Source organism: Anser cygnoides, chromosome 7 (genome assembly GCF_040182565.1).
Source record: "Anser cygnoides isolate HZ-2024a breed goose chromosome 7, Taihu_goose_T2T_genome, whole genome shotgun sequence".
In the NCBI taxonomy this organism is placed as follows: Eukaryota; Metazoa; Chordata; class Aves; order Anseriformes; family Anatidae; genus Anser; species Anser cygnoides.
The window spans coordinates 19,395,856-19,417,500 of NC_089879.1; the positions used below are offsets into that span (position 1 = coordinate 19,395,856).

At 42.0% G+C, this 21,645-nt stretch overlaps 2 long non-coding RNA genes across 2 annotated transcripts in view; both read right to left on the reverse strand.

Moving 5' to 3' along the window:
- LOC125183399 (uncharacterized) overlaps nt 1-21,645 on the reverse strand; it is a 145,118-nt gene that overhangs the window by 79,755 nt on the left and 43,718 nt on the right. Inside the window, exon 2 of the long non-coding RNA XR_007165338.2 lies at nt 7,882-8,038. This is a non-coding gene — a long non-coding RNA (uncharacterized lncRNA). The remainder of the gene's footprint in view (nt 1-7,881; nt 8,039-21,645) is intronic.
- On the reverse strand, nt 12,328-14,387 carry LOC106047584 (uncharacterized). The gene is made up of 3 exons (XR_001213873.3): nt 14,350-14,387; nt 13,458-13,620; nt 12,328-12,634 (listed from the first exon to the last, which is right to left on the reverse strand). It is a non-coding gene; the product is annotated as an uncharacterized lncRNA (long non-coding RNA).

A 21,645-nucleotide genomic window follows, 5' to 3' on the forward strand; every position in this document is an offset into this window, starting at 1 on the left:
TAGAGTAAATAACTCTCTGTACAGATTATCACTCTTGTAAAAAGTGTTTTTGCTAGTGTGAGTTTGAATTTGAGCAGAAATCTACGGTTCATGTTTGTAAGATTGTAGCTGTTTTCTATGTGAGTACTTCTAATTCCTTTATCTAGAAGGTGGTGTATATGGAAGCAGAATTTTTAGATGTGCATTGGGAGAGTAATTTTAAAACACAGGAAATTATAACTGCACTTATTTAACTGAATTGTACATATTTTAAAACTTCCCTGATTTCAGGAGATATTAAGAAGCATTTGATTATAAAATTGCAGTAGAAACAAGACAATAAAATAGCTGTTTATTTTCATTATGGATGAGAGATTTATGTTCAGAAAGAATGAGGAATTAAACAAATTAAAAGTATGGCTTTTGGAAGAAGCCATTGTAACACAATTATAATAAAGGCCCAGAGCCATGTTTTGCTTTCTGCCCTCATATAGTCTGTTGGAAGTGAGGAAAAGATATAAATGGGATTTACGATGTAAGCCAGACGCGAATTTCAAACATACTGATGGAGATCCAGAGTAACTTTAAATCAATGGAATAAACCTGGACCTATATCCGTATAAATATAAGCAGAATTTAATGTTTTGTCTTAAATTAGCTGAATTTGAGCCTTCTAAGAAGCATTACTCTCCATGCATTCTGAATACACTATAATTATATTACATATAGAGGATTATTTGCACAATTTTCTCCAGCATCTTCAGCCAAATTTTTATTCATAATGTTATTACCTCCATTTGCTATTTGGCCTTTCATTTTGGTTTTGACTACTGTACATGTACTTCTATGCAAGATGACACTGCACACAAATGCACAATTCACTTTTTGTACCACAGCAACTTTGAAAAGCTTCTCAGTAAAAATGTTTCTGTAATTCTTGCAAAGGTGTCTTTTCTGTACTACAGAATTCTTGATTTAGAAGACAGTCTTTATGGCACTATTTGTTACTCCACATTTGTGCATCATCTTTGCAGCTGTTTGACAGAAGTGTTTCCTGTTTTACAGGGATATTAAAAAGATTTCTGAAAACACTAAATTGCATTTCAATTTCTTTTTATGAAAAAGGCATTTCGATACTAACTGCTAAACAGTAGTTATGGGAATAATAATCCTTTAGTAATGAGGGCTTGTTCTTAAACTTCCTGTAAAGGCAGGTTTTGTCATGATGGTTCCTTTTGTACATAACCCTAAAGTGGGTACTACCAACTTCTGAGGTATTCTGCCATATTCCATGTTCTTATCCTGTAGGAATATAATAATTCAGTGCCTTTAAACTGATACCATTGTAATGACTCCTCTAATGACATCCTCACTCGGTCTGAACTTTATTTCGGATGAGGCATACAACTTTACACAGATCTAGTCTGCTAATGCTGCTAGCAGAGTGACTCAAAGCAGAACTGCCCTTTGCTTTGTCATCTGTTATATAACAAAGAAACTTTCATCCATAGAAAATCTCAGAGCCTCTCAGACCAACTTTGAGCAGAGCTAGATAGATGCAATTCACCACATGCTGTGTGACAGGCCCTCCATCTGTCACGGTCCTGGTGTGATCCCATAGAGAGTGTCTCTCAAGCCAGAGCCTGAAAACATTTTAAGGCAACTGCAGGCTTGCAAGGGGTGATTAGTTCTGCACATCTGAAGCTAGAGGCCAGTCACCTCAGTACTAGTACCACTCATGAGCTCAACTGACAGTCTAGACAGCAGATGAATTTTGATGAGAGAAGGACTGAAACGACATTCACAAATTCTTCCTATGTATAGACTATGTTTAGAGACATTTGGGAGAACTTGCTTTTTTTTTTTTTTTTTTCTTTTTTTCTTTTTTCAAACAGCTATCATATCTAGAGATGTTCATAACTAGAGAAATTCTTTATCTACGCACAGTAACATTTATCACAGAATCACAGAATTTTTTGGGGTGGAAGGGACCTTAAAGACCCGAAGCCCTGTCCAACCTGACCTTGAACACCTTCAGGGATGGGGCATCCACAACATCTCTGGGCAGCCCGTGCCAGTGCCTCACCACCCTCATAGTAGAGGATTTCTTCTGAGATCAGGACTCAGTGATACACATTCATATGTAACAAAAGAAACCATTCCTTAACGATCAGAAACAATACTGCTCTGGCCCATTTCTGATTTGATATTATTTAGCATAGAAATTGATCTGACTGGAACTTGCATACATCCTAACAACTTTTCTCTAACTGTCTTTGGGGTTGGAGTTTATGTCCTTACTGAACAACAACATCTGTGATGGCAAAAGATACAGGAAACGCAAATATCACTAGTACTGCAAAATAAGAACTAGGAAATACTGCCATCTATGGGCACACCATTATTGTGACAACATTAACTGCAATCAGTCGCTTGTGCCGTTGGAGCAGAGCTACTACTATATTACATAGTATGTATTCTGCTGCTGGTCCTACAGGTCCTAAAATAATGATAACGAAATACTCAGCCTCAGGGAAGTGCAGATACGTGTCTACAATTCTGAAAGGATCTGTGCAAATCTAGGCCAAAGCCTAAATTATGAATAAACCTGCTCTTCACCTTAAAGCAGGGGTGCTTTCGGAATGAAGCACTTTCTTCATTTACTGAAAATTATGAGTAACGGGAAATACTACTGGAGTTCTATAAGAACTGTGAATTATGTGAATTATGAAATGTTCTCAGCAGCTGAATCTAATTGGGTTGGGGTTTACCTAGTATGAGATAACCCCTGTAAACTTGTTTCTTTTGTTAAGTATATTGCAAACTCATCTGCAGAATGAGGACTGGAGGTAATGTCATGTATCTCAGTGCAATGATCCTGGCCATTGTGCACTGAGGAATGTGATCTATGTACCAGTTAACCTGTGCTGTGCTGCATGTACAGCTTAATCTCAGGTCTGTGTTGTGCTGTGAATATTCCTTGGCTGTATGATAAACTTAGCCAGCTAATTGTAACAGAGAGCCTGGAGGCAGCCCCCATTTGCTATCAGTAATTATGCCACCTGCGTGTCCTTGCCTTTATCTAACAGTGCAGCAAGAAGTTCTCTTGTGAATGTCCTTTCTGTTTGGCAGTAGAAATGGAATTGTTTTCCTGTAAGAAAATCCTGTAATAGTTCAAATGACCCCAGTGGGGTAACTCTTCCATAGACCAGGTCTGCACAGCACGCTGTGCCCTGATCAGCACATAGATGCCTGTTCAATGCTGCAGAACTTGGGGTTCCCACCATCTGAACAGATGTAAGATTATCTTGACTATTCTCTCTCCTGTTATAGTGTTAGGTCTGGCATATAGCATTTTAAATGATCCTTTTCAGGGTCTGGGTGCCTTTCTTACTGGAATTATAATGGAACAGCACCTCCTGCTAAAAAACACTTAGTTACTTCTGATTGGTGTTTCTGACAGTTGTTAAATCACAAAGCTGGGATCAACATAAAGATTGCCTGCATCAGCATCAAGATTGCTTGCAAAGATGACTGACTATTATTGTAATACTACAAAGAATAGATGCCAGCTGAGATCTCTATACTGAAAAGAGACCTGGCTCTTGCGGCTTAAGCAGATTACAGCTGAGTCCACCATTAGACCAATCTTTAAATGTACAGTAGCATGTGTGATGGAAAGGGACAGCACTTTCAAAGGAATGTATAACAGTAAAGTATGATTTGCACATAATTTTGTACTGATGTAACTCTGTAGGTATAGAAATAAGATTGTGAAGTCTGATCAGTGTTCTGTAGTGCCATATAGGTATCATTGGCCTTACTTTGGTCACTTACTTAATGCACACCAGTAATAATAGAACATCATACTTTATTCAGGCTTCTTTGGACCCAAAAGCATAGAACGAATACCAGAGAATCATAGAACCACAAAACCACAGAATAGTTGAGGTAGAAGGACCTCCAGAGAGCATCCAGTATAAACTTCCCAGCTCAAAGCAGTGTTATCTAGAGCTCAGGAAAGTAATCCAATTGGGCTTTGAGTATCTCCAAGGATGGAGACTCCATGACCTGTCTTGGCAACCTGTTCTGGTTTTTGACAACCCTTAGAGTAAAAAGGTTTTTCCTTATGTTTAAGTGGAATTGCCTGTATTTTAAGTAGCGCCCTTGCATCTTGTCCTGTCACTGGATACCACCACCAAGAGTCTGGTTTCATCTTTTTACTCCCTCCCATACCAAGAACTTGGTACATATTGATAAAGCCCCCCTGAGCCTTCTCTTCTCCAGGCTAATATCAGCCACAGGTCTCTCAGCTTCTCCTTTTATGACAGATATTCCGATTTCTTAATCATCTCAGTGGCCTTAATAGGCCAATACTGACTCAGAGAGGATGAGATTCCATACAACCACTGCATCTCTACTGAAATCATGAGTGCCATGCTTTGGTGCCTATCAGCAAGAGAGGGTTACTGTTTTAACATCTCTTATGCGCTAATCAAGGCCTCAGAAGCTGAGATTGGAGTTTAAGAGGAGATGCAGAGACTGGAGTACCTCTTAGATATCAGTTTTCAGTTGTCAGTGACTGGCTCTACTTTCCAGCTCATCTTGACTCTTTGGTGTCTTTTCTTTGTAGCAGAGCTCTGTAGGTAGCTCCCTCCAGCAGGAAGTAGAATTCATTCAGAATTCATTGCCCCTTCTGCACAGCACCAGATACATATGCATGCCTGGGGGACAGTGAGCTTTTTGAGACCCTACTCTGAATTTTACAGCTATTTAGCTTGCTCATTAAACCATTTAAAAACAAAAAACAAAACCCAGCTAAAATGCCCTAGAGCAGCACACCCCCAACCAGGCGGCTGTCACAATGGGGACTATACAGCAGCTGTCCAGCACCCCAGCTCATTACACAACCTAGCAATTAACCAAAGTTGCCTACGCTCCCTCCCCTCCCTGCATTTGTTCTCTTGAGAGATGACAATTCCTTCTCCTCCTTCCTGTTCAGCCCCCTTGGAAAGGGGCCCTTGTGACTGTAAGCTTTCCTTTCCCAACACACTGCTGCAAAAAAGCTCTTAACTATTGCCCTCACCACTTCCTTCATGGTTGAAGTAGATTTAGCCCAGGCAAAGCACCAGCTGCAATACCCCTTGGTCAATTCAGTGCACCTAGCAATAGTTCCCAAGGCAGAAATGACGTGCTGTGAGCTTGCTTAATGCCAGCATCCTTGGATGCGTGACAAAGACACTATGGAAAATAATGAACATTAGGGAAATGTAGCTATAGCAACACTAGTAGCCATAAAGCAAACCCCCACCATGAGTGCTGGGAAATTGCTGTTATTGTATACATAATGGTGCTGATAAAGCAGGAACTTGGGCTATGGCATCAGGAGAGATGCCTGGCCTGCAGCATGCCACAACTAGCATTACACACAAAAGCATACCTATAGCAGGCAGAAACTTAGACTACACACTCTTGGAAATGCTGGGTGAAACAGCAGATCCAAAATTGATTATTTGCAATGAAATCCCAAACTTCACTCAGCTGGCTCCAGGTTTTACTGTAAGTTTAGTGCCAGGTCATCAAAGGAACCATCTATAGATAACAGTCACCATGATCAGGAGGTTGCCATTGCTTCAGAGGCAAGAACTGAACCTTGGTCTGTCACTAAACATTACTGCCCCCAGCTCGCTCACTTTCTCCACTGAAACCACGCAAAACTTGTATTTGTGTACTCACCAGAAACATAGGCAGTGCTTTCTGACTTTTGCTGGTATCCTAAGCTGAAATAATTGAGTTACTCCTGAGGAATTTTGACTTTCAGGAGATAAAATAAAAAGCTTTTTTGTTAACTCGGAATAGCACTACACATATTGCTCCAGACCTTCTGGGTTCCTCTCTTTACCATGTTTATAATTCATGGTAAGACAAGTTCCTTAACAGTATCATGCCTCATTTTCATTGTCTAATGTTTTTCCATCTTAGAGGATGTACATGAATCGTGGGCAATGCTTGCAAAATGTCAAGGAAGTATTCTGGGAAAAGCTGATACAAAGCACAAAATATTCTTCATGCTTGCACTCTTCAGTTACTGCACATTCCCCTTCATTACTCTATGTGAGTTAGGGTTTATGTAGCAAACATCTGTCTGTTATAAGGAAATTTGTGATACTTTGTTAAAGGAAATAGGTATTTGACATGACTACGAATTATTTCTGTTGCATGTACCTGTCCCCTGGAAAGAGTAGGATTCTGCTAATGTATCATTTGAACAGCAAGTGGGAACAAAGTGGTTATTTCACAGCTAGAAAGTCCATTAGTATCACCTAACTTGAGCCACTTACCACAGACTGAGCATCATTCATTTCACTTGACAGCAATTTTAGATCTAAATTTTAGAACTAAAACTGTTCCTATAATCAAAATCCAGGCAAAGTCTGGGTTGCCAGCAGCAGTGGGATGACCACACCTCTCAGCTCAGTACAAATGCTCAACGCCTTCACAGCAACATTGCTCTAGGCAACAGCAGTTCTCTCCAGAGCAGTCCATGCCAGCTCCTGCTGAGATATTCATCTCATGGACACTTTGCCACCTACTCCTCATCTCATCAATATTCACTTAGATCCCTGGCTAAAAGTGTGGGTGGCTGCTGTGTTATGTTCTTCTGCCAGAATTTGTCAGTATCTCAAAAGGCCAGGTTAAATTTTCTGAGGACTCCTCCTGGGGACTTACATAATACCGGTTTGAGCTCTATCAAAGCATCTGCTGAAACTAAATTACCTCCCTGGAGTACTGAGAAGGACACAGAATAAGCCTGGAGCACCACCACCACCAAGTAAATGTGTTAAAAAGTATCCATTGAACAAAACTTTCCACCCTTCCCTTTTGTCAACAGTTCTCTCTTAGTTGTTTGGTTAACAGGGCAATATGTTCACACACCTGCCACCACCACTGTCCCGTTACCATTTCTGATAGTGCACTTTGGCTTCTCTTTTGCTGTAAAGTCCTTGAGAGATCCAAAGTGCAGCTGTGCAATCTCCAGGTGGTCCAGATCGCACTGATGAAAGGCCTGTTGCCTAGCTGCAGTGATTACAGCCTTGGGCAGGAAAGACAAACTTTTAGCAAGGCTTCTGCTCTCCATAGCTTCTGTCTGAGGTCCTTAAGTGGACTTAACAGGTTATCACTGTTTCTTAATAGTACCATGAACACCTCGATATCAGCAAAACTCCCATTTCCTCCACTGTTGGTCAGAAAAACTAAAATAATGGGCTTACCCAATGCTAAACTCTAAAGACACTATATTGTTACATTAAAAGCTTAAGGCCTGTCCAAGTAGCTTTAAGCTCATGCTGTGTGCTCACTATGCCCATGCCTAACACCCGTTACCTAAACTAGCTCGCAGGAAAGGCCCCATCTGTGTGTAGGTGTGTGTTTGTGCGAACACAAAGCTAGGGCTAGCAGAATACTAGGAGAAAGGATGCTGACAATGATCTGTCAGAAGGGAAAATCACCCTGTGAGGATGTGCGTGATGGGCCCACTGGAGTGAATTAGGTCACCTAGCGCTGTCATAAACAATAGGGCCATAGCTCATACAATGGATGGCAAACAGCCTCCCTTAGGAGGTCCTCATACAATTGGCTCTGCTAATAAGGTTACCAGCAGTGATATTACATTTCATGGCATCACTGCAGAAATGAGCTGGCATGGGAAGGGAGGCAGAGATCTGAGCTGAAGGCAGGCAACCTAAAGCCTTAGAGTGAAAATCTTTCCCCCAAGTAGCTAAGAGGAGATCTGCTTTGGACTTGATACATGAAAAACTGCTTTGTCCTCTAGCCTAACTCTTTTTTACTGAAGGATGAAATGGTAAATAGGCTCAGCAATAGGCTGTGATTGTTCAAACTTACCAGTGACTTTAAGGCCCCAGTTCAGGATTCTTTCAGCGGGCTTGAGTTTCAGGAAGAACTCTGTATGCACATGCTGGATTATCAGTAGGATCTGGATCTGTAGCATAGCCTTCACAGTTTTTGCTTCTGAAAACTTTGACCATCATTTTACAAAACCCTAAAAAGGGATGAAGGAGAAAAGGAGATATTGATTAATAACAGTTCACACTCTTTTCCCTTTATCACAAACCTCATGAAACCCTTGGCAAATGCAGGCAATCCTTTGACTTTCAGTCTTTCAATAAATGTACTGTTTTGACATCTAAAAAACACTGGAAGAAAATTTTGTCTTTGTTGGTTATTACATGGTTCATCTTGTGAAACTGCAAGAATGCTGTACACAACTAGATCCAAAAAGTGCACTTGCGAAAAATAAGAGAGCAAAAGCAATATTTTTTATCTTTCTGAGGTTAGAAAGATCTGGAAAAAATGGGAAGATTTACTCACATGCATCTACATACAGATCCAATAGGATAACTCATCCAAACTTTAGTCAACATATCTCTACTTTCCTTATAAGACTTAGCCTGAATTTAACATTGTCTTCACTACCCCTGCCATCACTCCCTTCAGGAGTTTCAAGCTCTTGGATATCTAAATTATACAGTGTTCTGTATGCATCATTACAGCATTATGTTTTGATTTTGTACTCTTCTGATTCTGCACATAAAATCATAAATTTTTTTTAATAAATCGCAATTTCTCATGGCTGTGGCCTATCAGTTCTTTGTGGAAATATTTTTAAAGCTAGCTTATAAATTACTTGAGAGAGAGGGACACTGCACATTTCTTTTGAAAAATCCATTTTTGGTATTAATAAACTTTTTTGTACTAAAAACAATACTTCATCAAAACCTGTAAAAAAATTCTGCCCTTGATTTTTTCACTGGAAAACTGAAAAACCAAAGTTTCAAAGTTTCATCTCCTTTAAGTTAGATATATATATATATATAGCTATATATATATATAGCTATATATATATGTATATATATATATATATTTTTTTTTTTTTTCCTCATAGCTTCAGTCCTGGGAGAATTCCCATCTTGCAAAAAGCTCACAGTGTAGAGAGGGTTGGTGGCAGATGGAAGCTAAAGGCCTGTAATCCTTCCAGTTCCCACCAGATGTCACCAGGCTCTCAAGGATCTCTGGAGCTGGGGCAGTAGAAGCCTCCTGCCTAAGTGCCAGGGTTTTTCTCTGTCAAAGAGAGCGGAGCGAAGCGGCTAACCTAAGGAGCTGAGGACAGAGCCGTTCTTTGTGTCAGTGGATGAAACACTGCCGAATCGATACAGAGCCAAAGCTGCTATGATCTCACTGCTGCCGGGTAGTTTAATCCAAATGGAGTCAATCTCCTTCCACCTCCTGCTAGGGAACGAACGCTACCTTTTCAGTTCTTCTCTCCTCTACCTGAAGCACCTGGCAGAGCAGGCAGGGGTACAATAACACGCACGGGAAGGAAGTTTGTGTCACTGCTTTACAGGCTAGAGACGATGTGGGCTGCCCAAAACTGCACAGGGAGTCATGAGCTAAGCTGAGCCCTGAAGCCAGCTTTCCATACCCATCGTGCAGAACTCCTGCCAGTAAGCATCCCGCTTTGCAAGGCACTGCTTCTCTTCTGGGCTCTACTGAGCGCTCAGCACTGTGGTCTCTTGCACAGCATAAATGCCTGAGGTCTCACTACTCAAATATGTGTTCCCCAAGAACAAGCCAGCTTGCCAAGAGGCTCTCCTCAATGCATCCCAGTTGGCAGAATAGCACTCTTAAAACTCTGCCATCAGAGGAAATGTTCAGTCTCAAAGAGATTAGATGCGCAGACTAAATAGGATGAATAGAAGTTGACAAATATCCAAGATGTATGTTTGAGAATGAAGAGGCTGTACTGGAAATGAATGGATTTTAATGAGAGAAGGGAAGGAAATTCAGCATGAATTGCAGGCATCTATTGTCCTGAAAGGGCATTGTTCCCCATGGCCCCAGAACAGACACAAAAGCCACACATTCCACGAGGTATTGTTGGGACTGGCTTGACAATGGCAGCTTGGGCTTGTATGGTACCTTTCATGGAGGGCCTCAAATCATTTCACTCCTGAGAGGCTGGTAGCATTATTCCTGCCTTTTCACAGACGCTGAAGTACACGCTGAGACAAAATGACTTGGCCTCATGGTGAACAACTCCCAGAGCTGGGAAAGTGAATCCTGATCAGTATAAATGAACCCCTGGCCTAGTGCCTTGTTTCTGTAACCTCACTCCTGGGGAAGCAAGGCCGTTGGTCGCTATTGCGCCAGCACTCGCAAATGACACTGTAATGAGGAGCTCCTTGTCCATAAGTGCAGCAAAGCCTCTTTGTCTTGGGAATGGTGCGCACATCGCTGCGTGCAGCATACACAGCAGCCAAGGGCATGCAGAAGAACGAACACAGTTTGGGCTTACTCTTTGGTGCCCAGACAAGCTGACAGCAGTCACAACCGAGCAATAAATCTTATTTGCCAGCACTGTGACTCATCAGGTAATCCTGGCCTTGTCTCCTGTCCACTGCAGCTATCAGTATCACATTCTCCTCCTGGCCCACCAACACCTGCATCCACGCTAGAATCAGAATCCCCTCACTGTTAAGGTGGGAGTTGCCTCCAAGAGGTGTGGGCATCTGTTTAAAGTAGTTCAGGACTGCAGTCTGAGCACACACAAACCATGCACTGCTCCATGATTATAGTGGTCCCAATTCTGCTTCCCAAGGAGAAGAGGGGAATTTTGATCCCAGCCTGGAGTTTCTCTCTACCATTTTTCCCTGCATCACCAACGTGATCTATACTGTCATCACAAGTTCCTTCTCTTCTCCTGGAAACTTCTTTCTGCCTCCACCTGGATCAATGACAGTATCAGAGCATTTCTACTGTTTCATCTTCTGACAGAATAACCATAAACATTTCTCTTCCTGCCATAAACACCTTGCTTTGACGCAAGTACACAGGAACACCTATCATTTAAAAGGCAAGGTAGACACTGTAACCCCTCTCTTTCTGGTACACAGTCAAATCACCCTTTCCCCCTTCCATCAGCACGTCATACCCATCCACGACAAACCTTCTGTGCATGCACACGAATAAGAAGTGATGATGGGAACTGCTACCTCAGAAGCACAAACCTCTGCTGCTTACAGAACGCTGCTTCTCTCCTCTACAGACATGATCACAGCTGACACACTGAATTTGCTCACTCGCCAGCCAGCCTCGTTCAGTTCGTGATGCAGAACATGCTGCTGAATCTCCACTGCTTCCTTCCAGTACCCAAGCTACCTAGATTTAGTAATTCTGTTATCTAGCAGCTCTTTTGCACCTACCTGAGTTATAACCACATCCATGACTGCAATGGATATGTAAACTTGAAGGGCCATCTGAACACTTTGCCTATTAATTGTTTTGTCATTAGTGGGAAATTTTCCACCTTCAGGGCTACCTACTTTATCTTTGGAGGGAATTCAAGCTATAAAGTCAAAGGGTAGCAGGACTCTGATCCACTGAACACTTGCTTCTAATCTAAAAAGTCTGCATTTTAGTTCTGTTTTCTTAATCCACTTGTCTGCCTAGGATTGTCCTATTTCTCATTTGTTAATTACAGCTGGCCATTTTTTTTCCAATTAAAAAATAGAAGAAGGGGAAAGAATTTTTAAAAAATCAACAATGAATTTCAAAATGTATCTGAAAAGCCAAAACCTCTTTGGTTTCCCGAAATCTAGACAAAGCTGCAGAGGCCCCCAGGAAGAATTCTTGTTTTCAAGTAGTTCAATAAGCAATTTGAGCCAGGGATTATTTTAATTCTTCTCTAAAAAAGATCCCTTAGAGGGCAACTAATCTTGAATGGTTCTGCCACAGTAAAACATTAACAGAAAGAAATCTATTTCACACATCACTGCTATGTCATGCTCCCAGAAATAGGTGCACCTACCATGGCTCAGGTTTAGTAACTTTGATCCTGCTGTCAAGAGGCAGCCCTGCCTGGCCCTACAACAAAGAAAAACAGCATAGAGCATCCTGAGAAAGCACAGGAAGATATCTGACTCCTTAATTGCATCAAAGGTTCTTGCTTGCTTGTGTGTTCTTTGACTAAGGAAGCTGATCATAGAAATCTCCCTACAGTGAAAGGCTGTGGTTTCCCCCAGTCATGCAGTCCCTACAGGGATGTTTGCATTCCAGCATGAGTTTAAAAAATTGCTAATGGAAAATACTTCCACACCCAGTGGCTAATTACTTTCTCCCTCAGAAGTAAAATCTTGTTTTTGTTATAAATGCACTACCTTTTAACTGTCAGTTTCAGGAGACGGCAGAAGGGGCTACAAGGGACAAAGGAGATCCTATAAGACCTATAAGTACTGCTACTATAGCACTGCTCTTATTGTGTTTTTGCCTGTTAGACCCTGGTTTTAAGTAACTGATAACTAGTGCGTAAAACCTAACTTGGTTTCTTGTTGATTCATGTCAGAATATGACAATTTTTTTGGTGATAATTCCCTGAACTTCTGTTTTCTATAAGGCTCAGTGTTGCTAGCATCAAATGCTTGAAAATGAGAGGCCTCAGAACTGTAACGTTCATTTAAAAATTAGTATTTATTTTCCAGCGAGGTGTTCAGTTGGCGATACAGATGTTTTAGACAGCATGTTCAGACTTTCTTCCTCAATCACCAGCATGGCTTACTTCATAAGCACATAACTCCAGGAGCTGGGTTTTTAAAGAGAAAAACAAGTGTTGTAGGACTTTCCTTTAAAGCACAAGAGTGATGCTGACAGTTCCTATGTGTTTCCAAATGGAATTGCGCATAGGTCAAGGTTTGCAGCAATGTTTCTTGCTGACAGACAAAAGTTCAGAGGAATCTGCTCTGTGCCCTGCCCTTCTCACCATCCCCAAAAATGGAATAAATAGAAATATGAATGGTGATTGCATCTTTACAAGGAAAAAAACAGTTTAGCAGGCAGGAAAGAATCCGTGGTGTCCTTCAGAAGGCTCCATAAATTGGATAATGAGGTGCTCTGTGGGGCACACATTCTCCAGTTCTGACATGGCAGTTGGGACCACAAAAACTGACCTGAACAAAACAGCCTGGAGAGTCAAATCCCCCCATTCATATGCACAGTTTAAAGGTGAACTACAATACACATTTTAGGAAAACAACACTGCTCTGTTCCTCATTCCCCCTCTGGACTTTGAGATGTTTAAAAGCCAGACTCCTATGGACCACATCTCTGTCACGATTTTAGATCTGCTGCCTCTTCCAGCACAAAAGAAAGCATACTGAACTCCGTCAGGCCGCCCATCTTCCCTGAAAGAGGATCACTCCACCAGGGACATCTGGCAAACTCAAAGTAACTGCACAGTGCTGGGAGTGAAGGCAATGCTGAGAAATTAAGTCATTTGGTTCCTAAGCACAGCTGGCCTCCTCCGTGTCCCTGAGAGCTTGGGGGAGGGATCGAAGTTACTTGTTTCAAACTGTCCTTATTAACTAGACATTTCACTTAAATTGTACTTAGCACCTGCCTCCAATTACCTGGCTTCAAGGCCCATGCATGACAGAAGCTGGAGCTCTGATTAAATCCATGCTTGGTACCAGTGAGCCATTAAGCCAAATCAAGGCTCGCCGCTCCTTTGAAGGAGATCATTTGTCTTCATTAGAAGTGGCTATCCTTGATTGCCCTGACAGGAGCATCTCCCTGCAAGATAATAAAGCCTGTTATTGTTGAGAGGTAAAATAATGTATTGCAGGTCTCTGGAGAGTGATTTGTATTTATTAATGTTCTCACAAATTACTGTACCCTGATTAACATGTGACGGTGACAGGCAGCAGGGGTGTGCTGCTCACCACAGCCATCGTGCAGGCCACTGTCTCTCCTCAGGTGACGAGACAGCAACAAGGGAGCTGCCTCCTGCCCTTTATTCATGCCTTAGGTCTGTCAGGGCACAATGGACAGGGACAGCCAGGTTGTGAAAACCTGACTAATCACATCTCTGACTAGGTCTGAATCTTCGATCCAGATATGGAAGACTAAATAAAAGCACCTTTTTTGCTAGTAGTAACACTCCATATTCTGACTGCTGTGAACCAGCATCATTTATTTCTTACACACAGATTTGAAGAGTTTCATACTACTTCAGAGATGGGGAAGCAGAAGAAGAGAAAAGTAAACTGACTTTCTCAGGATCACCTGGGAAGCCAGGAAAAAAAGCCAGGTGCAGAATTCAGGTCTTTTGAACCCACCATTTGGTACATTGAAAACTGTACAAATACCACTGCGCTTTCTTTTGTGACAATCAAAATCCAACTTGAATCAGTGTAACTTGTTCCTCCACAATGCTATCATAAGCAAACCATCTCCAGAGGCCTGGTGAATGGATGAGGGAAAGCATACGGGAAATTTAAAGCGGATAAATAATTGCAATACCTACTACAGTGGGTCAGTTTAGCCAACCTTGGGGTTCCAGTTCTAGATCTCTTTCATTCAGCTCCTGCAATCCAGAGGTTCTAGTCTGGGACAACAGCCAGTTCTGGCTAAAATAAGCTCCCTCTGTATCCTGGCCTTAAGGTAATTCTTAGCATGCCACTCGGCCAGTTCATTTTCTGAGGGAACACAGTATCAGACAAACAAATCGTGGTGCCCTAGATCAGAAATCAGGAATGTCTCCGAATAGCTGCTCTCATCTATACTACCGAACTCCCCCTGCTTCAGCAGAACTCAAGCAGGAAGGTTTGATCCTGTCCATTGTAAATGAAAGAAGTTGAAAGAAGGCAGAAACTCAGAATAAACTCAAAGGAGATATTCCATTGAAGATTTAGGGTGTCGCAAGCTCCTGTTCTTTCCTCTAAATTTCCATGACAGTGTTGTCTAGGATCGTGTTAGCAGCTTTCCCTAAATCCAGAACCAAACTGAGCTGCTGATACAATGACAGAGGCTCACAAAAGCCATGAACAGATTTATGTTTTGAATGCTCTAAAGCAGAGACAGGATTTTTCCAAGCAGACAAGCTTCACAGCCAGTTAAGGAGGCAGTAGAAGGTAACCTTTGTCAGGCAAATGCAGCTATGTCCATGGGATGAGAAGAGACCAGTATCCTCCAAATAAGCACAGCCAGTAACATTGAACAGCATGTGAGCATTCTGGCCATGCAATACACATTTCCAGTCTGGTCATAGTACCCATCCTGCCATGGGATAGGACTTTCTACTGGACCCATCGCATGCCTGTCCCTGAGATATTCTTTTGGTCTATAATAGAAGGAAGCTCTTGGCTGCCAGAACAATTTGTTTACTTTGTCTCAGCTCTGCCTCCACAGCTGAGAGATGCCTGAGAAAGACAGAAGTAGAGGCTGGCAGGCCAGATAAACTGCTCTTTCAGACCGAAGCTCCATCATGTTCTACACTTTGGGTCTCTTTGATTTTGGTATGTCTTCTCACTTCTTCAAATACACACATAGTCATTTGTTTAGAATTGATTTGCTACTGACATTAGCCAGATGAAGAAGCAGTGACCTTCAAATTCTTCAAATGTCTCTTTAAAACTCTCTTCCACAAAGATCTCTACCAAACATTGGGCAATGTTTAGACAGCTGAAATGTCCTCACACTTGTTATAAGTACCCCACTGTGTCAGTTCACAGAGTCTGAATTTGCTACAGCCATCCCTTCTGAGCATCACTCCAACTCATTAAGCCTAGCAGCTCAGAAGCTTTTATTTCTGGTGCTCAAATTGCCTGTCACACTGGCCACAAAAATAGGCAGCACTCTAACTACTGTTTATCACACAGATCCTTATTGTTTAATGCTCACCTTGTACATCTTCCCATGTGTTTCACTTAACTCCTGCTTCACAACTGATACACTGATGCCTTATTGAACTACTTGCTCCATTTCCAGTGGATAAGTTTCATTACTGTCTACTGACTACAGCAAAGTAACACCTAAAAACTATTTGGGGGGAAAATCTTTTATTGCAATGACAACTTTAAAATTAATGAGTTTTGTCTTGATGATATCTATTAATTCATCTACCTGATGCACCACATACATGTGTTTGGGTGAACAGATACACAAAATAGTTTAAATGTGTTTACATATAAAGTATGTTTATTGTTCTGCAGTGACATTTTCTATAATTCTCTTTGTGAATTTTTGAAATGTAACCTTGGTACCACCTAGCAATCCAGGCCACTAAGCCCAGTTCCATCACAAAACACATTCTTCCACTCTAAATATGAGCAGCAGAAGTGATAAGGGAAGGCATAGCTGAACACATATGCTGAAAAGAATACAGAGTGCATTTTCATCACACATTTTACTCTGTCATCTGAGATCTTTGACCCAAGAGAGTCAGACAGCTGACAGGTCAGCAAGACGAAAGAAAAGTTTGACTCACTCCCCTGTAGGCTGTCAATGCCTACCGAAGAACAAGCCCTCTGCTCTCACGAGCTGCTTGACTTCCTCATAATTCCTCCTGTGCAAAGTAAAGCTTGTCATCTCTCTTAATATATGGCTGAGAACATCAGAACACCACTGATCAGAATCTGGGTGATCTGGCAGAGGCACATTCCTCACGATGTAACAGCCCGGTGGCTTTGATCGCAGCTCTGTCAATGAAAATGGGGGAGTGCTGCGTATCCTGCGAGCCCCCCCGCACCACTGAATTCTGGATTTCTCTCCTCTGACCTTGAAATCTTTAATTAGACCATTACATCAACCCTCTGTCATTTCCTCTCAGTCCAAGAATCCTTTGGTATCCTGCCCTGTTATTTGCAAGGCAAATATGAATAAGGGTCTTGATGATTAGATACATAGTGCAGAAAACAGATGTGAGGGGCTGCAAAGTGTATACATTATGAATAGTATTACAGTAACATCCTTAATCCCTTAATGAGAGCACTTTGTCAGGGGAAGGAAAAATAGACTGAGGGATTTTGCCACTGTATACAGAAGCCCAAAGAATGCTCTTAAACTAACAAACAGAACCAATGTCATGACACATTCTTACTTTTTTTTTCTTCTTACTTCTTATCTTCACACTCCATGAAACTTGCACTGTTTTCAGAAATACCATTTTTATTTTCATGCAAGGGTCCTCTTTCATATATTAATACATTTTGTCTGTGACTTTAGCAGCAACATATAGGGATAGCTGTAAATTGAAAGACCACTGAGAACAGTGAAATCCTACACACTTAGCTTGAGCATTTGGGGCAATACTTTTCATGATCTGCTCACAGAAGTTGCCGTGAGCTGGCCTAGTTCTGTGTTTGGAAAGCCCTTGTGCTGCATAGATCTGCTTGGAAATGTTTGCACGTGCCCAGGAACAAAGAACTTGCATCCCAAGGAGCTGATGGCTTGACACAACCGTACTTCCCAGAGCTCTGGGGAACGCCTGATCATCCTGCAACACATCTAGGCCAGGGCGCAGGCCTGATTCCTGCCTGTGATCAGAAGCAGCATGCAAGAGGCTTGTCTTGTGGTATTACTGCAGTTCTGCCTCCAGTCCCAGATGGAAACCAGACATAGAACAAAATCATATTCCAACAGCTGACACACTCCAAAGGTTTGGGTTATATTTGGTACTGAAATGGTGGGAGGAAAGTTGGGAGAGAGGAGGAGGGCTGGCAAAGAATTTTTTCCCTGTTCCCAGCTAGACTTGGGTTATGAGAAAATGTTTGCTTTCTTTTTTTCCTTTCTTGTCTAAGTTGTACACTTAACAGAATTTAGCACCACTGCTGTCCATGGCTGTTTGCCTATACTCACTCTTCCCCTGGTATTACCTGGGGAATCATCAAAGTCTTCTCTCCTCACAGGCAGCAGCAGCTGCCAGAGATGGATACAGATGCCTAGGAGAGCAGGATAAATCCCCTTCCTGATTTCACTTACATAAATTCAGAGGGACTCTGGACTTACTCTAGATTGTTCCACAGTATGTCAGATCTGAATCTGGTTTACTTTCTATGATTGCACTGTGATGGGCTGAAAGGTTGAGTAAACAATGAAAAGTTGTGAGTAGCTGCAGAACACAGCATTCTTATGGGGATGGTGTTTCGGTAGGACTTGGGCTTCATGCTCAGAGGTGTGGACACGTGACACGCTGCTGGATAAAAGATGCAAAAACGTTGGAGGAAAGAAATAGGTAGCTTTTTGTGTACCAAGCTAATATCACAAGTCAGCATACTGATGTATGCAATTGTTCAGAACAATTCAGGGGCTGAATAAAGTGCTTACAGTTCCTTGAACTCTCGTAGCAGAGTTATCATCAGCCCTCTCCACACAAGTGTATAAGGCCAGGCATGGAAAAGATGAAGAGCTCTGTCTCCACAGCACGTTGCCCAGCATGATGGTTCTGGCACAAGAGGAAAACCAGCTACCCAGAAAAGAACGGTTGGTAAACTGTAACAACAAAATGCACAGCCACCATTCCCCCTTTGAGTGACAATCTGCTGCCAGCCTTGGCCTCTACAGTTTTGTGCGGCACCACTCCTAGACCATACTGCAACCTGCCAGCCCTCATCTTATGTGGAAAGGGTTGGGTAAAAATTGGGAAAGCATCTAAGAAAGTACCTGTCTGTCTAGATCACAACCAAACCATCTTATCTGAACTTGTGAACACAGGACTGTTAGGGCCACCCAGACCATCACAGCCCACCCTCCACGGCTGTAAACGACCAAGGAACAACTGAGCTGGCGATATGGGCAGGCTCTTTTGCGCGATTTCCAGGACTTCCAGCATCTGGCTGGGCTGGAAAGCCCCAGCCTGTGCTGTGGAGCATTAGCACAGTACTTCCATTTCAGACTCCAGCTGGAACGAAGGGCGACAGAGACAGCCATGAAAAAGAAGCACTATTAACAAAAAAAGGACCCTTTGAACCAAGCTTTTCCAAGCTGCCAGGAAGAGCCACAGAATCCAGTTGAGAACTGAAAATCCTGGAGTCTGCATCCATTTGGGTGAAATTCTGGCAGGTACATTGCCGTGTGATGGCATTATCAGGGAAAGGCACTAATATTTGTTAGTTTTTCCTTCTTCATATGAAAAGGTTTCTAGAATTCTCTGCTATGTGCATTATTGTATCTGCTACCACAACCATTACTCACTTTCACTGAGCAAACTGCCTCCCATCAGGATTGGGACTCCATTTGTGATGGGTGCTGTGCAGTCCCTGCCTTCTAAAATTAAGATAAAGATATGAAACATTTTGAGGGATCTGATCCTATAGGTGTTTCCACTGGAGATATCCAATACCAAAACCCTGGTTCCAAACACCTTTTAAGTTTATAGTAAAATTATCTTCCTCTTTCCTCATTTTTAAGTACAACCAGAAAAAAAAAAAGGGGGGGAAAAAAAAAAGGAAAAAACATAAACATTTAAGTCACACCGAGCAGGTGACTTAGGTCAGTCTTGCATCACTCAGCATACCCATTCTTGTTGCTACCAGAGAGATGCAAATTAGTACACTAAGAGACAGTTCAGGTCTTCTTTGTGAAGGCTTCAGTATCTCCATTCCCTATTCTCCCAGACATACAAGTCTTCAGAGGTGAGTATTATAAACCTCATATCCCAGAAGTTCAAGCCTGAGATTTCAATGATGCCTATATTCCATTAGCGTTTTAGTGAACTCCAGGAAATTGCCAGTCCTTAGCACTGTCCAGATGAGAAAAAGAAACAAAAAGCCAGCTCAGCCATTTGTACGATTTTACATATCATGAGAAATGAACCATTCCTAAAGGATTTCCTACATGTTTTATACAGTCAGTATACTCTAAGTAGTGCCTGGTCATATATTTTGAAATGCAGGAACCAGTGTTTTCTTTATATTATTTAACTCCAGATGAAGATCTGGCCTTTTTTTAATTTTCTTTCCTCACTATGCTGAATCCATTCACCATATGTATCTAAAATGTAATTGTAAAAGAGTCTCCTTTTATTCTAGTTAAAAGAGGATTTACAAATCTAAGAGTAGGAGGCCTTTCTTACCTGTGGTATTCAAAATTCTTCCCCCTTTGGTCTTCCTCCAGTTTGTTTCAAATGGCATGCGGGAATAAACAGGCCTTAGCCAGTCAGCCCCATTTCACGGCTTTGATCAGTTTGTAAATGAACTTCAAGACAGCTAATCAATCTCCAAGTGGGGAAGCTCAGCATCACCAATGATGAATGCCTATATTTTGTGACAAGGTCTATTTCCATCTGTGCTGAGACTTCCTAACAGCACACATGTGGCAACTTGTGCACCGCTGCATAATGAATTGGATTGTAGAAATTGAAAAGCTCCTTCTATATACAGAGTGGGCACAATGCCAGACCTGGGATGAGGAAAGGTGCCAAGTTTCCAGAATCTTGTCAGAATTTACTGCTAATAAGACAGAAAATGTGCACACTTATACATATATATATGTGCGCAAGTATATAAAACACACTCTGCACTTTCTCACTTTTATTGATAGTGGCCAAACTCAGGACAGTTAATTCCTATCTAAATCTACTTTTCAGGGGGAGGAGGGATGAAGTCTCTTCATTCTCTTCCACAGCCTTGTATTCCACAGAAGTGGGTCGATAGCACCTGCTTCCAAATCCTACAAAGCAGTCGTGGCATTATACACATCGTCTAAAACTTCATGGGACTCATCTGATCAAATTACAGCCGATAAAATGAATGGAAAACAGAGACTGCAGCATGATTAAGAGCAGATGTACATTTAATTCCAGTCACACTCACTCTTGCCTTTGTAGATACATGGACAATTTCCTGTGTTAAAACCTAAACTCACTTCCTCTCCAAAGTGTTTGGGCATATCCCTTTACTAAGGCTACTCTATGATGGGGGAACAAGCTTAGAATGACCTTAATGCTCATCATGGGCCCAACTGTGTTTCACATTCAGAAGACAAGTTAGTCCCTACATTCTGCCCAGCAAAGCATCACCGTCTTCCCTCAGGGGCAACGGCCACAGGGCAGCCCAAGTTCGACAAGCCACATGTCTACAAGCACCTGAGGTCCTGGTAATGCGTGTAAGGTGGTTAGGTCATGCTTACTCACCTGCATACTTCAGCATACTTACTCACCTGCATTTAGTCAGGCAGTCTAGCAGGACCCCATCTGACACTGGGGACGCTCACACCATAAAATGCAGTTAACACCATGCAATATGGAGCTTCTAAATGCCGCAGGGTAATATCTGCATTAACACAGGCTGATGTTGGGCTGTACTTTGGATATGAAGGCTACCACTCAGCAAGACAGTTAGTTTGACTGAGTGCCACTTTTACGTGGCTTTATTGCTTCCAGTTGCTGAAACTAGGTCATACATTGCTAGGTTGGGATATCAACACAGTACTGTGTGAACTAAATACACACCTAATGTCCCTCCGAGTTTCACATCTGTGAAGCAAGAAAATTTTTTGTCTATTTGGGATGTTAGATGTTAATAAATGATGAACTTAATCTAGATTTCCATGCTGTAGCACAACTCAGAACGTAAATGTTGTGTTCGGTTGTGGAGATATCAGGTTAGGCTCTCTGAAAAGGAAACCACACCAAGCTCAGTGGAGCTCCACCTGATTTACCCCAGTGTGTGAAGGGCATTAGTTAAACTGCAGGCAGATCTGGTAGTGCTACAAAGCAGTTACCTTGAAAATGAGACAGATCTTTAATGGAAAACATTTTCTCAACTTAAAAACAGTGCGCCTCACTGAATGTTTGTACCCACTAACAGTACAGCGATT